The following is a 15460-nucleotide window of genomic DNA, read 5'->3' on the forward strand; positions in this document are numbered from 1 at the left end:
TGCCAACACACTTACACTAACGTCTGCGAGGGATTTTGTAAGAGTCTAAGTATGCCTCAGTGAAATTTCAAAACAAGCACATTCAAAGTTTCAGTGCCCGCTGAGGATAGCAACAATATATTTAAAGCTCACAGCGAACCACAGCGTGGCAAACAGGCAGCAGCTGAAACTGGGAGATGAATTCAAATTGGCTCCTTCATTTAGAAAGGACGGGGCGGGTAACACAGGATTCTCTCAAAGATCCTCCAGCAAGTTTTTTATCCGTGTTCCAAAACAGCCGAAAGCCATTCACCTACACAACACAGAGCATGACACAAAGAGATATTTGGAAACAGCACCGAGGTGGAGCTCACGTAAATCACCTGTGCGAGGAACAAGTGCAGTGTTGTGCTCTGCAAACAGCCAAATGTTCTGCTTTGGCAGTGGCACCACAGTCATCAGCACATACTCCCTCTTCTACCTATATTTCAATAGGGGAAGGAAAGGAGTTTTAAGATGGCACGAATGCACTGATTATGAACTGGTATGTGAAGTGCCAGCTCTGTGGAGAGCAGCTTCACAGTGACCTTTTCCACGTGGGTCAATCTTGCCCCACAAGACTGGAACTCATTAAGGTCCAGACAACCAGCAAAAAGATGATACAAACCCATACACAAAACAGAGCGCACAGCTTACTGCGTTTGGATCTCTCTGTCTCATCTAGGGTGGCAGAGCTCCCAGAGCCAACAGGCAGGCTCATTCTGTTGTGTTCAGAGAAGGGCCAGCTGCCATGAGGAAATGTGACATGGAAGTGCTTTATGTATGGAAATGCAGACTCTTCCCTGCAGCTCCATTTTGCACTCTGGGGAATCTGCAGCCTTGCAGGGGAGAAAAGAAAACCACCATATCGGGTGGCAGCTTAAGGTATTTTTTATGCATTTTAAACAAAATATGAAGCAATAAATACAAATTAATTTAATAAATGGTCTAAGCATATTTTAAATTCCAAGCCTAGAGAACAGAAAACTATGTCTAGGCTGATCTGCTTCATGGCTGATTAAATAACTGAATAGGAATTGGTTTTCAAAAGGAAAAAAAAAATCAGGTTCGATAACAGAACTGATATATCTCCATTGATGTCTCCAAGCTGCAGTCCAGTTCTAATCTGGGCAATGATAAGATCAATGACAATAGCTTAGGAACACTTGTTCTTTGCTTTATCTAGGGCAGACAATCAAAAAGGGATTTATCTCTAGACCAGTATTTTTCCCATACAGAAGAAAAATGAAATTCATACGGAAACCAAGCACAAAGCTGGGCAAGCACATCACATTATTTGTTTTAAGAGGAAATTTTTAAAAATTATGATGGAATTGCTGTTAACAAGAAATCACAAAGCAACAAATTATTCAAAATGCAGAACAAGTTCCAAGTTGTTCCAGCTATTAAAGTTCATGCACAAAGATTATAAGTACCATAAAAACTTATGGAAAACTACATAGCAAGTCAAGCTTTATTAAAAGACAATGGGGAATGGGAGAACTACTGCATTCTTCATGCTTGTGAACTGGACTAACGGAATATCAGATGAGCAGGACAACGTAGTAGTGGTGACATAGTTATGTTCCTTGGCTTATACTGTATGACACGCTTAAATTAAAAAAGGCAATCTTTATTGCTTTGAGAAGGTGGGGTTGTCGCCCTGGTTTGTAATCCGTACCAAACAAGTAAGGTACGTGCATATCAAGAAAGGGCAGCCCCTAAACTGATAAAATCAAGTGATGAGATTTAACGATAAATATATCAAGGTTAATAACAAAGATTACTGCTGATGGCTCTATAAAAAAATGACTTTAAGGATATTTATCAGAAGTGCTTCATAGAAACGGAGATTAAAATGGCATTAACTAGGGCTCTAATACCAGTGCAGACTGGGAGCCTTTTACAGCAAAAGAAAGGTGTCAGCTGACAGCAGTGGTGACAGCAGCTCAAAAGACTCACAAAATAAAATGATTTTTTAAGACAAACAAAGTTAGATCACAAGATGCACAGATGGGTGCACATCAAAAAACTCACAGGGCCTGTGAATATGAACAACAAAGAGGTACCAGAATAAAAAATTCCTGAAGACAAAACACAAACACTGGACAAAGTGGGCATGGTCTGAAGGGACAGCACCATATACTAAAAAATAGAATACCCTGGACAGGAACAGATGCAAAGATGCTCCCTGATACATAGTAGGCTTCAGTCCTGACATTATTTTTACCAGAAGAATTAGTTAATTCTCTTGAATTGCTGAAACAATGATCTAGTCCAACTTCTTTAAGTAATATGAAATAAAATGATCGTTGAATTTATAATCCAGATTAAACAATATAGGTATCTCCTGACAGCTCCAATCATAACAAATCGTTTATTATTATAATTATTATTATTTGTTTATAAGGAAGGATGGCAAGGAGCTCGTTACCATCCAACAGTGTGGAAGGCAGCTGACCAAGTATGGGCAGCCCAGCAGTTGTCGTTATGACAAATAACTGCTTCAGAGTTGGTTACTGAACTCATATTCCCAAGGGCTGTACAATGGGAATTCCAGCCTCCTTCTGAACCCAGTCCTTTAAAATTGCTTTGTCTGTTTTGGCCCTAGGCTGCATATTAGAAATGATAAAAGTAGTTCTTTCATACTCAGAGCAAGACAGTTCGATTGCCAGTGTCAACACAACAAAGCGCTTATGGCTATGGGGTGGGGGGAGGAAGCAGGACTGGGGGGCCATGGGGAAGGCTCCGTAAGGCTCTGCAGTTAACACCAGGCAAGCAGGAACAGAATTTTTCTCTCCAATGGAAGCCTGGACTTATCCCATTGTATTTTTTTACCTTCTCTATGTCAGCTAGACTCCGAATTGCTGCTCTGGCCGTAATTACAAATCAAATTAATTAAAATTATTCTTACAACATAAAGATGAAGAAATGCCACTGGAAACAATTTTATGCCTTTGATATACATTCATGCTTTTTTAATAGGAACATTTTCTCTCTTCAGAAACAGTGAAAATGAATAAGCCACAAAGAAACTAAGGGAATTTCTTGAGACGAAACCAAAATCCTGTTCTTTATGCTGACCTACTGTAATGAGATGTTCTTCTGCAAAGTTACAGCGAACAAGTGCTCAGCTCCAGCAGTAGAACAGCGTTTTTTTTCCCCAACACACAAATTTGAATTAGGGACAGATTCGTTCCCTACGACCCCAACAGGCTGTAGTGGCTTATCCCAGCATGTCAGATAGCTGCACTACGCTAAATAAGACTTTTCAAACATAATATTTAAAATCATCACCGAGACGCATGTAAATATTCACCAAAAGCCAGAATCGAAAGTTCAAACAGTAACTTATCTAATCCTGAAGAATTATTCTATGAGCTTTACATTTATAATAGAAGACGTTACAAGATCTGTAGAGAGAGTGTTTCAGGAGTTTGCAAAATTCAACGTCAGTTCATAACACTACTATGTCAGCTTTAATTTTTCAATGTTTTCACTCCTGCTGTCGTTAATTTTTTATGAACAGATCAGAACATGCTCTAAGGAATACAGGCAACATATCTTCAAGAGGAATCCAGGTAACGCTCAGTTTAAGATTTTAAACGTTACTTTTACGCGATGTGCAAACATTTATTGAAAATGACATTTTCTGCCACATTGTAAAGCCTGAACCAAGACTATGAACACAAAAACAATGTTAGTTTGAAGAGTCCATTAAAGTAGTGGATAGCACGCAGTAATCTTAGATTCGATTTTACTTTATGTACAGTAAGCTTTCACATGCTTTATTTATAAACTCTTATTTGGCAGTTTCAATTATTCTATTCCCTCGTGCTTCTCCTTTTTTGGACATCTGTTTCTTCACACATTCTGCCCCAAGGCAAATCAGCTGTCTTCACAGCTGAATGAAATTCCGTTCTCTGGCTCAAAGAGAAACATTTCTTTTTTTGTTTAACTAGAAAGAAGCCAGTCATCAACGAGCAGAAACTCTTACCTGTAATCTGGGTTTTGGGATGCAAAGGACATTCTTCTCTCCACAAACACCTGTATAGCCTGACTTTGAAATGAAAAAAAAAAAAAACAACCTTGTCTACCATGGGGTTTTGAGTCTGTCTTACCTATCTTTACTAACATTAGGCCTTCTCCTACACATCTTGTAACAACAAAAGGTGGTTACTGGAGCTAACTTCTGTTATGCAAACAGCTTTCACATAACCATGCCAAGGTTTCTGAAAAAATAAAAAACAAAATCCAGAAACCATTTCTACATCCCAACTCTCACTCGTCACAGTAAGACTTTACCATCTGTTAGCTGAGACACAGTAGCCAACTGTGAGAGCAGCCTTCATTAGTACCTCGTAACATCGAACTTCCCACTGGTTCCAGTTACGTTACCGCAAATGCTGGACTGTCTTCAAAAGACACTGGCCTGCTCCCGTCCTCTGCGCTGCATCTAGCCATCAAATAACTACACATAACTGTCATCAGAAAGTAAAATCCATAAAATTGGCATTACTTGTAACTATTCTTCTTCAGTACTCTTTGCTATTAAATGACTACGGTACAGCAGCAGCCCAGGGCTGCTGTTGGGATGTCGTGATTCACTAAGGCCCGTTTGAAGCTAACCAGAAAGTTGTTCCTTGAGCTCCTGCTGTAGTCTAAGGCCTGTGTATTCCCTCCGGATGGAACCAGAGTGCCTTATAAAGCTTCGCTGTTGTCATCGGTGTTCCTCTTGGCCACCCACCTTCCTGCAAACCAAATACTCCGGCCTATTTACAGACACATTTCTACATTCAGAGCATTTTGAGCATCAACCAAAAAGTGTCAGCTACCTGCAATTTCCTCTTCAAGCCATAATTCCTAACTGAATTCCTTCTTACAGATACCATATATTAACTGAGTCATGAACAGTAATATGAAGAAGGAAAAATAATTATATTTTAAATCAGTGCGACTGAAAAACAAACAACTGGTACATGGCTTGGAATACTGCAGAATTGGGGAAATAGCTGCCATTATTGATGCAGAGACGAAAGTGAGACATGGGAAGGGATAGGAGATGCAGAGAATCTAGATTGAGGAAGTTAACAAAGGGCTACATGTAGACACGTTTTCTTTACCAGAAAAGTTCCAGAAAATGTTTTACAGCCAATATTCCAATGAAGAGCATCCCAAACTATCTGGAAATAAGCACCCAGTTATCAACAACAAAACAGCTGTTATAAAATCACCCATCTCTTTCCATAAAATCAAACCATCTCTGAGCTCACATTCCTCGTTTAGTCCTGACCACTTAATTCTCTCCAATCATCTGATAAATCCAACCAATTTAGAGCCTGGCAGTAAACTTGGTGAGATGTGAGCTTTGGCAGAGGAGCCAGCCTAACAAGCTCTCTGCTTGCTCCCTCTTGCCTACAACTGCGGATTATCAGACTTTCAGTGGTGGCCAATGCAACTGTTTATGAATTTGCACTACAAAATGACATAGGGCATTGACCTCCCTTTAAAAAAAATCTAAAAAATGTTCCAAAGCAACAAATAAATAAATAAAGGGAAATTATGACAGTGAAGCAAAGGAGAAACTCTACTACTCAATCAGTCTCAGAGCAAATGCTTCAGCTTCAGACAGCTGTAATTTTGCAGCTTTTCCTTTGCATGTAAAGGTTGAATATCAAAAGATACTCTTGCTTTTCCAATTACATCAGTATGTCTGACAAAAATATTACCTTCTCTACAAACTTTTCGGAGTTTATTCCTTACACTGCCACAGCCATATCATCACTAGCTAGTGAACTTGCACTAGGAAATGACTTAGGAAACTGACCTACCTTTGAAGAAAAAAAAAAATCTTAAATTTGTTCCAAAGCAAAACAAAGTTTGTTCCATATAACAAACGTAAGAGAGTTTGTTCCATGTAACACACTTACGAGAGAATCAGTGCAATTTTAAAACCTAGGAGCAATGAATAATCTGGACAATTGGAGCACCAAAGGAAGTCTGCTTGTTAAGAGCAAACTTCTGGTATTTGATGGCCTAACTTCATGTCCCGTGAGAGACATCTTTAACATGAGGCTGTCTTCTGAGAGCAAGCTAATGTACACCTTTGGTGTTAATTCAAATGAAGAAGACTCACTCAGTCACCACTTCCCTTCAGGTACTTGTTTCTGTCTTTCAAACAAACTATCACACATGACTCTTCTGTTTATAAGATAAAATCAGAATGTGTCTTTTAGTGACTAAGATCTTAATTCTGCTTTCTTTGAAGTCAACTGGAATTTTGGCGTTTATTTAAATGACGAATGATCAGATCCGAAAGCGTTTGTACAGCAGCTTTGGAAAAATGCCCGTCTTAATAAAATCAATTAAAACACATTTTTAAGACACAGCCAATCAAAACATTTATTTTCAGACTCATCTCAGTATTCAGCATGTCTCTTCAGTTGAAATGCACCATGATGTTTCTTGGCGGAGGTGATATACCGCTGCAACATGTTCTACAGATTTCATTATACAATATGCTTGTTAATGCAAGTGTTTGAATCAGAAGCTTGTAAAAACTTAGCAGTCCTGGAATACTATTCACATTTTTTTCCTCATCTTCACTAATGGAGTAATATCTTTGATAAATCTGGCACTTCAAGGTCTTAATCCTACTGTCGGAAAAAGGTCATGAACTTACCAAGGTTTTCCCTTTAGAAAAGAATCCTTTTTCAATTTCAGATAAGCTATAATACTTATTTTACAAAAATTAATTGTTGCTTCAGTGAGAAACAAGGACACCCCAAAATTGTTGAGAGTATTATTATTATTACTACTTTCTAAAAGTACTAACTGAAGTGGAAAAAAAGACTTTTTTCCACTGTGGCTTGTCATCACCACGTTCTTATATTTGCAGTACACAACACATTATAATAATTTGCTATTTTCAGTTTTTTTTTTTTAGAATAACAGAGTTAGAAGTTGAGGTGTAATGATATCTGAAGGCTTCCAGGAAGAAGAGAAAAGGCATCAAATATTTCTCTTATACACCCAATTACACGCATTTGCAAAGTGTACAGGTCCAAGAGATCAATTGAACGCAGATACGTAGTGCAATCACTTTACAGTTCCTAGTAGTCTTGTTTGAACATGTTTTCAAAAGACTAATATAAGTTCTGAATTCCTTGTAATCTTATTTATATCTTGCTGGATTATATCTTGCTGGATATGCATGGATTCTCTAGAATTTCAAGTCTTTTGAATGCTGAAAGCACTCTACAAATACCCACTTCCACATCTTGCTGTCTCTGTCACAAGCACAAAGGTCAGCACATATTCTCTACTCTTAGTATTAAAATAACCTGAACATTTCCGTTCCATTATGGCAAGGCTTTTTCTTTGAGAGATGACCCAAATGAGGCTTTGCCTTAAAATGGAAAATTAAAAAAGTTGTCGGACGTGTAAACTGCTCTGAAAAAGAGATGACTTACCATCTCTAAGTTGATGGCTAGGAAGAAATCAGTGAATAATAGTCAATATTCTGAAATGCTGCAGAGATGGCTGTGTTAATAAGAGATAGAAATTGCTAACGAAATAACAACTTTGTGCTTATTCCATTTAAGAACACTTAGTGTTAACAGCCAGTCACACAGCAAGAACAACCAAGTATTCTATGCTGACGTATCAACAATATAGTTATGTTAAAATTTCTGTACAGCTTTTAAATATATTTGTGTCTATTTCTAATTATGCAAAATATATGAATGCTTTAATTGTTTAAATATATAATATTAAAAACATAATACAGATTTGTGGGGAGCAAAAGAACTTCTGGTCTTAATTACCGTATCACAATTAAATTACCTAATGTACATAAGATCTGCAAAGTCTTGGAAACAATAGTGGGTGGTGTTTCCTGGAATAGAGCGATATGTCTTATGACTGGGAAGGAACACACACCACCTCATTTTAAAGTTAAGTCACCCAGTTCAATCCACAGAGTCAGGCAAGAATTAAGAACAGGAAACAGAGGGACTTCTTGTCAGGGTTACTATTCAGAGAATGGAAAACTTAATTTCGTAGCCTGAGGCAAATAGTTAGAAGTAGCTGAAGTCAATTATAATTGTTTCTACAAAATAGTGCATCCATTGCTAGGTTAAGCAAGACCACAAAAAATATATCTAATTGATTTTTACACTGCTTTTAAGATTTATGTATTGCAAGAATGCACAATACTATAGTGTGAAAACATTCTGAACATGAGTTCAGAAAGTTAAAACTCTTCCACCATTTTACTTGGTTAAAGTAAAAGCTACAGTACTGAAATTAGCATATGCGTACATACTGCATTTACATACACAAACTGAATATCAAATACAAGTCCTACAAATAAACTCAAAGCCATTTTAGACACAAAAAAAAATATTTGTTAACACATATTACACGTGCTTTTTTTGTTACTGTTTTGTATACAATTAGAAGAACAATGACTTAAACAAGTCTTGTGTGGTTTACTTCCAATTACATCTTTAATCCACTCTCCCAGGTTATCTAGAAAAAGTAATCCAATCTTTATTCTATTTCCAGCAGGCTTAGATAGAATCAATTTTCATTTATTCATCTTGTGAGACTGAGAAAGGGAAACACAAAAAGGTTCCCAAAGCATTCATATATTTAAATTGTTCAACACTGCATTACTTCTTACTGAAGAAAATAATGTTGTACATTAACCACTTAGATAATAAATTGCCACCAACTACCACTGTTAACTCAAAAGTGTACCAACTGAAATCTGCTCTAAAAAGGTGTATTAGAACACACAGCCCACTGTCACAAAATAGCCAGGAGTGTCTAATATAAATTGCTAAAGCTTTTACCTAGCTGTAGACATTAAATTATGAAGTTTTTACAAGCTTCTCAACACCTTAATATTTGTTTTGAAGTATATGACTTCTCTTGAAAATGGCTTGTACGAAAAACTAGTTATGCAGATCACAGTGGAGCTGGTGAAATTACGCAATTACAGACTACACCAAAATTGCTGCCACTCGGTCGAGATACTCTCCTTAGTTTATCTGACAAATATGAAGATGAGTCAGGTTTCAAACTTAACAAGGAAGGCTTGCTTGCTCCTTATTGCTCGTTATGTAAGTCAATAGCAAAACTTTCTTTGGCTTCATGATAAGATTTTCAGCTTTTCAAAACTGGTTTTGTATGTTTATTACTACCCACAGTTTCAACATAGTTTAGACATGTTCAACAGAGTTACGAGCTTCATTATGTCAAGTACAGAAAGTGGCAACAAGCAAAGAAGCTGTCTAAATCCAAGTACTGCCTATCACAGTTACTTTTAAGGAAAAGAGGTTTACACTTGATATTAACTTACAAAAAAATTGCTGACAAGCATGACCAGAAAGGTTATGGTCAGCTCTGCTCCCAGAGATTTAGGCACTGGGCAGTCCTACCACGCCCGAACGTAGGCCCCAACCTGATACATAACATTCTATATTAATGAGTAAATGCAAGAATTATAAAAAAATCTTGGTCACTTCCTAGCAGAAGAAACCACTAGAATTGTGAGCATAAATTACTTCTTCAGAAAGAAGGACAGAGATGGGAACAACACTGTCTAGTAGGATTTATTTTTTTTAATTTGGAACAGCATTTTTTTCCCAAAGCTGTTTGTCTTGACAAAACAGAAACAGAAGCTTCCCTACAGGGAAAATAGTAGTCTCACACCAGAGAAAGCCTTAATAAGTACCAAACTGAAGTCTAACAAAAAGTAGCCTTTTTTTCTTGCGTCTGTATCAACATACTCCACAATTTTGGAAGCAGTATTCACGAACAGTCGCTGTGGATGATAATACTTGTGATCTAATAGCATGTCCTATATTTAAAACCAACGAGTTGGAAAGTTTCTGAGCATGGTTAGTTATGTGCAAAATTCTCTCTCTTGTTCCTACTGCAGCAAAACCATTCACTCTTTCATGCCATCAAGTGTGAATAATCCACAAATTAAAATCAGTGTTCAAATGATTTCTATAAAGATGGTAGTAAGAAATTTCATTAAGCAATACAATCAAGGACTACTTTTATTTTTGCTAACTCAAAAGCATAGCCAAACACATTAAAATTCCTATTATAATTAAGTACTAAACAGGAAAGCTAGTTATGAGATTTAAATGTGGCTTAAACGTTTTGAGTGATCAAAACTTTCAGAAGTGCAGGCTTATTGAAAAACAAGAACTAAGCCCGGTGATAGATTTATGCATGAACTACAACGCTTGTATGCTCTTCTCTAAGAATTATCATCCTTTTGCTTAGATTTATAGAACAAATCGGGTTTGGGAACAACTTTACTGTAACCCCCACACACACCAAGCACGGACAACTAAACCAAGCTGCTCAGGCTTTGCTCAGTCCAATTCTGAACATCTCCAAAGTCTCAACCTCATCCATGGTCCAGTATTTAACCACCCTCATGATAACAAACAGACGAAAAACAACCACCTTTTTCCTCACAAGAAATCAGAATTTCCCATGCTGCAGCTGTCCTGTCACTGTGTGCTTCCAGGAACAAGCCATCTGTTTTCTCCATACACTCCCCTCAGGTGCTTGAGCGGGCAGGAGGATTTCCCCCTCACCTTCCTCTTCACAAGGCTGAACAACTGGCTTGTCTCAACATCTCCTATGCCACATGCTCCTACACTTGAGTTGCTTTGGTGGCCATCAGCCTCTGTGTTGTACTGGGGAGCCTAAACCCAAGCCCAGCGCTCCAGATGAGGCCTCACCTCCTCGCCCTGCTGGCTACACTTCCATCAGCACAACTCAACGCGTGGCTAGCTCTCCTCACCTCACAGACGTGCTGCTGTTCAAGGAGCTGCTCATCAATCTTTATTTTCAGGCAGACATTTGAAAGTTAAGAGCAATATTAACAACTAGTAACATGAAAAAGAGATCGAGTAAAGCAGTAAGAATGCCTTTCAGTCAACTGCTGTTTGTCAGGGCCTATTTTTCCAAATGAGGAACAACGTGCAGAGGCGGAGGAGGATGGCTACTGAAGCACTGCAGTGCCTGACGTTACAGCAGGCAGAGCTGCCAAAGTACCAGAGCAGATAAAATTGGCTCTCCTCTCGTCAGTCCCAAACAGCTTCAAGTCTCCTGAGCAATCGATCGGTGTCTGCTGAAATCTAAGATTCTCTCTTGGGGTCTCATTTACTGGAGTGCTGCAAAAATAGTTTGCAAGCAACTGTAAAGGAAACTCATCATTTTAAACCTTCTCCTCAGCCTGTTCTGTCTAATGTCACTGTCCTCACTCTCTAAAGAATTACTCCCACCAGAAAGGAACCAGCTGCAAGCTCTGAAACTTCTTTTGACACGTCAAGAAATGAACCAAGGCTAAAGGCTGATGTTAGCTGTAACATTTCACACCCTTAGTAGATATGTCAGATTGACTACTACTGTGCAATTAAATATTTTGTGTGTAAACTATCAGTAAGAAATTATTGATTTGGTGTCCCACTGCTTAAATTCACCATTTTGCCTTCCCACATTTGCCAGAATTGCATACTTGGGAAGACAAATTTTGTGTTGCAAGTGCAGTGCCCTAATTAGCTTTGTGGGGTTATTTAAAAAACAAACAAACAAAAAACTACCCCAAATATTATGAGAAGTTTTTCTAGAATGGTTCTAGAATAAAGACCTCTCCTGCTTGCATTGCTATTTTAATGTAAAAATCTTGTTGCTTCACCATATTCATTAACTGGCTACTACAGTCAACTATTGCTCTGTAAAATTATAAATGTTTATGGTTAAACGTTATTAGTAGCAGAACTTTTCTTCACCTTCATACAAATGAATCCTGCTTGTAATTAGAGCTGTTTTACAACATGCCCCTTGTTTGCAAGTTAACCTTGATCTTCATTGGAAAGCAGATTTCAATACCTATTCAAAGAAGTGACTTCCCCATAAACAATACCATAATAAACACTATAGTAAATGAAACAATGGACAGGTATAACTTTTTTTTGACTACAAGGAAAAATTCAGTCAAAATAAACAGTTAAGAGCTTGTTTTATTTAGTTAAGACCAAGTCCAAATAAGGAAAGGCACACATTCAATTTAAGATTATTTTCCTGCAAACAGGAAAAACAGTATCTTTAAAGCCAAATTGTATTTGAGTTTTTGCTCCAAATTTTAAAATATGCAACACATTTCATTAGGGAAATTCCCCAAAAGAAACCTTGCACACAGTCAACAACTATCGCATGACTGATAAATATTTTTCTGTTTAAGACAACTAAACCAAAAATAGCATGAAGGTACAAATACTTCCAAAAACCAGCAGTTACTAGGACTTTTCAAAAAAGATTTTACTGCCTTCTTCGTTTTCAAAACACTGCATATAATAGAGCACATGCAACTATATTCTAATTTGCTGGATTTTAGAGAACACCTTACATAACTCAAGGGATTGCGAGTATCTCTACAGCTGTCTGGATGCAAAACAGAAACCACCCCACCAACAAGGAATTCCATCTTTCTTTATACCACTTTCAGAAGGACCATATTGCCTCAGCTACAATTTTGATTCCTAGTTAGTTAGCAAATTAACTAAAAAGTCAAAAACAAAACAGAATCAGCCTTGTTCACATCCTGGCAGTCTAGAAGCACACACCTACAAACAATCTGTGGAAAAGAAAGTGGAGGCGGAGGGAGGCATTGGCTCCACGTTAGCTTGGATGCCTATTCAATACCATTGCTTCTCTGGAAATGCTAGCCAGATACATCTATGACAATTTCTCATAACTTAATTACAAGTCTTGCAAGTAAGTTTACCTTCCAGTTGTATGTCCTAACTTGGTTGATATTTTAAAATTGCTTTCTTATGATGCACCCAGGGAAACAAAGACAAGCAAGGGCTACTGTGTTTTGAAGAGCTGGAAGACATTTGTGAAGGCATAAAGACCTGAAATTCAAGCCAAACTCCTCCTCTTTTTTTCTTTTACTCAAATATTTGATGAATAACACCATCAGTACCCAGAAAATGCTAAGCCTCTTGGATCAGCTAATGACTCAGAGGGCAAGATAACCTGCTTCTTTCAGGTATAGTTTATTTGCCTGACATTTCCAAAGACTCACGGTACATTGTTTAAATCATGAGACAACACTCTACAAACATGAAGCCAAATGAGTTCAGCTCAAGTATTAACAATAAAAGCTCCCTTCAAATAATAGCTAGCAAAAAATGTCAGACTCAGCCCTAAATACTAGCACAGTTTAGGAGCTAAGTGCATACAAAAGCCACTGTCCAAATTTGCACTTAGTGTTATTTTTATCCCATAGTTCAAATATCTGAAGATGAGCACTGTAATACACTGGAATGAAATTTGACTGCTGAACTGAGGAAAAAAATAGATTTAGGCTACTTCCAATAGAACTTTTATATTCAGACCTTTTAAATCCCTTCCTTAGCAACAAAATACAACAAAACATAAATACAAAGCTAATTTATTACCTACATCTTCATTGCTTAAGCTTCTTCTTTTCCCTGCTAGTCATCTGAATGTGTCAGAGTCCCGTAAGAAACTGCATTAGTCAGTGGCCTAAAGCTGCAGTGGCAGTACAAGGTCCCATTTGCTGAAGGGACAATTTATTTATTATACCTGTGCAGAAGGGAGCATATGAAACCAGTTACATTTGAGATATGATAACTGCCAAAGGTAAGACAATGCAATTAGGAACTCGGTTTTGTAAAACTTGCATTCCTGTTTATTAAGTTTGGATTTCTCTTATTTTCCCAAGGAAAAGTTACTGAGGTTACCTGGGAAAAGTCTGCTACATAAGTCAGCTTTCAAGAAGGGAATATGTGATCTTCTTTCAAATTCAATTATGTTAATTACAAAGTAATTTATAACCTGAAGATGTTGACTGGCATTGAATAACTTCAAGGAGTTTAAGATCTTAGAGAAGAGCAGTGCATGTGAAAATTCTGATAGATGTTGAGAAATTCCCCATGGGCTTCACTTCTTAAATCAATCCTTCATCTCCAAAAATACACAGTAGTACTGCAAGCATCATACAAATACTTCAGATGTAATCTACTCTAATTCCCTTCCCATTTCAACAGAACAACATCTGGAGCTGTATTTCGTAAAGATATATTTTATAATATATATAATAATGATAATATGTGTATTTTTTTAAAAAGTTATTAATTAAAATTGTACCTCTTATAATGGCATAGCAACTGTACAGTAACTGCACTAACTGGAACTTGTGACATGAAACAAGAACACCACTAAATACTGTGAAATTCTAATTTAAGCGTTTGAATGTTAATAAAAATACTTAAACTAATTGCAAATAACAGGAATGGAGAAACCCTGTCTGCACTATGGAAAGAACTACAGGAATAAATTAGCATTACAGTTGCAATCATAAATGACCATGCCTAGAAACCTTACTTTACTATAAGTGCATCTCAATAGCAAAGCTTGAATGAACATTCTCCAGACAGCCATAGTCCCTCTGTTGTTAGAGAAGTGAGTTTATGGCAGAAAGTTTTGTGCAAAACACCCTCATAAAAACACATGATATTTGCATAGGAATGGCTTTAACACGATTTGATTAGCAGCAAGATCCTGTAATGCTAGTATGGAAAAAAAGTCTGCTCTTTGCTAAACTTATGGATTGACGTGTATATTTCAGAACTAAAATAAAACAAAATATTGTCTAATTCACTATAGATATTTTGTTACATTATTGTCAGAATACAAGCACCCATGTCAAATCAAGTACAAATGCATTTGTAATCAGGCACAGAAAACTGTGCAAAGATGAAATAGATGGTAACTAAACTCACTGGAAAAATACATCTCTTTCTGTTGGACTACAGAAAGAAATCAAAAACGACTGCATGCCTAGCTAAGTATAAGCTGTTTCAATTTCAGAAGCTTTCTATTTTGTAACTAGAACTATCGTAGAGGAAATAAAAATCAGCATTCACTTTGTCTTTTCTTCCTTTTATTTTTTTATAATAGGTTCTGCTTTCTTTCTAGCTTCTCAACGCCCCTAATTATCACACAATCTGCTAACATCAGATGTCTAAACTAACATTTGTGTTTTAGTTATCCTGTGAAAGCAGTCAGGCAAATACATGATTAAATATCTTTAACTATACCCTCTAGTTAAAATAGTTTAAAAAGAAGGAATAGTTGATTTAAGCTTTGCAGAAGCATCGTGGTATCCTAGGAAACCACAGCACAGAATCAAGGAACACTGCATGACAGCAACAAATCAGACAAACAGCAAGCAAACAGGATGAAGAGATGCACATTGCAGTCTACTTTTCCAATTTAAATCGCCCTTCAATTATGCCATAATGCATCTACTAATTAGTAAGAACGCAGTTTGGGTACATGCTAGATTAAAATTATTTATAATGCAAAACACCACACA

The 15460-nt window shown here is 37.1% G+C and overlaps 1 protein-coding gene across 8 annotated transcripts in view; it reads right to left on the reverse strand.

The window, feature by feature from the left end:
* The window catches only part of ATG7 (autophagy related 7), a 126026-nt gene that overhangs the window by 39203 nt on the left and 71363 nt on the right, over positions 1-15460 (reverse strand). The window contains exon 19 of one of the 8 annotated variants that reach the window (XR_014571750.1): positions 13522-13665. The exons of the other annotated variants lie outside the window; for them this stretch is intronic. The gene's annotated coding sequence lies outside the window, so the exon portion shown is untranslated. The remainder of the gene's footprint in view (positions 1-13521; positions 13666-15460) is intronic. 8 annotated transcript variants of the gene reach the window in all.

The sequence above is a fragment of the Anser anser genome (assembly GCF_964211835.1).
Source record: "Anser anser genome assembly, chromosome: 12".
NCBI classification, from domain to species: domain Eukaryota; kingdom Metazoa; phylum Chordata; class Aves; order Anseriformes; family Anatidae; genus Anser; species Anser anser.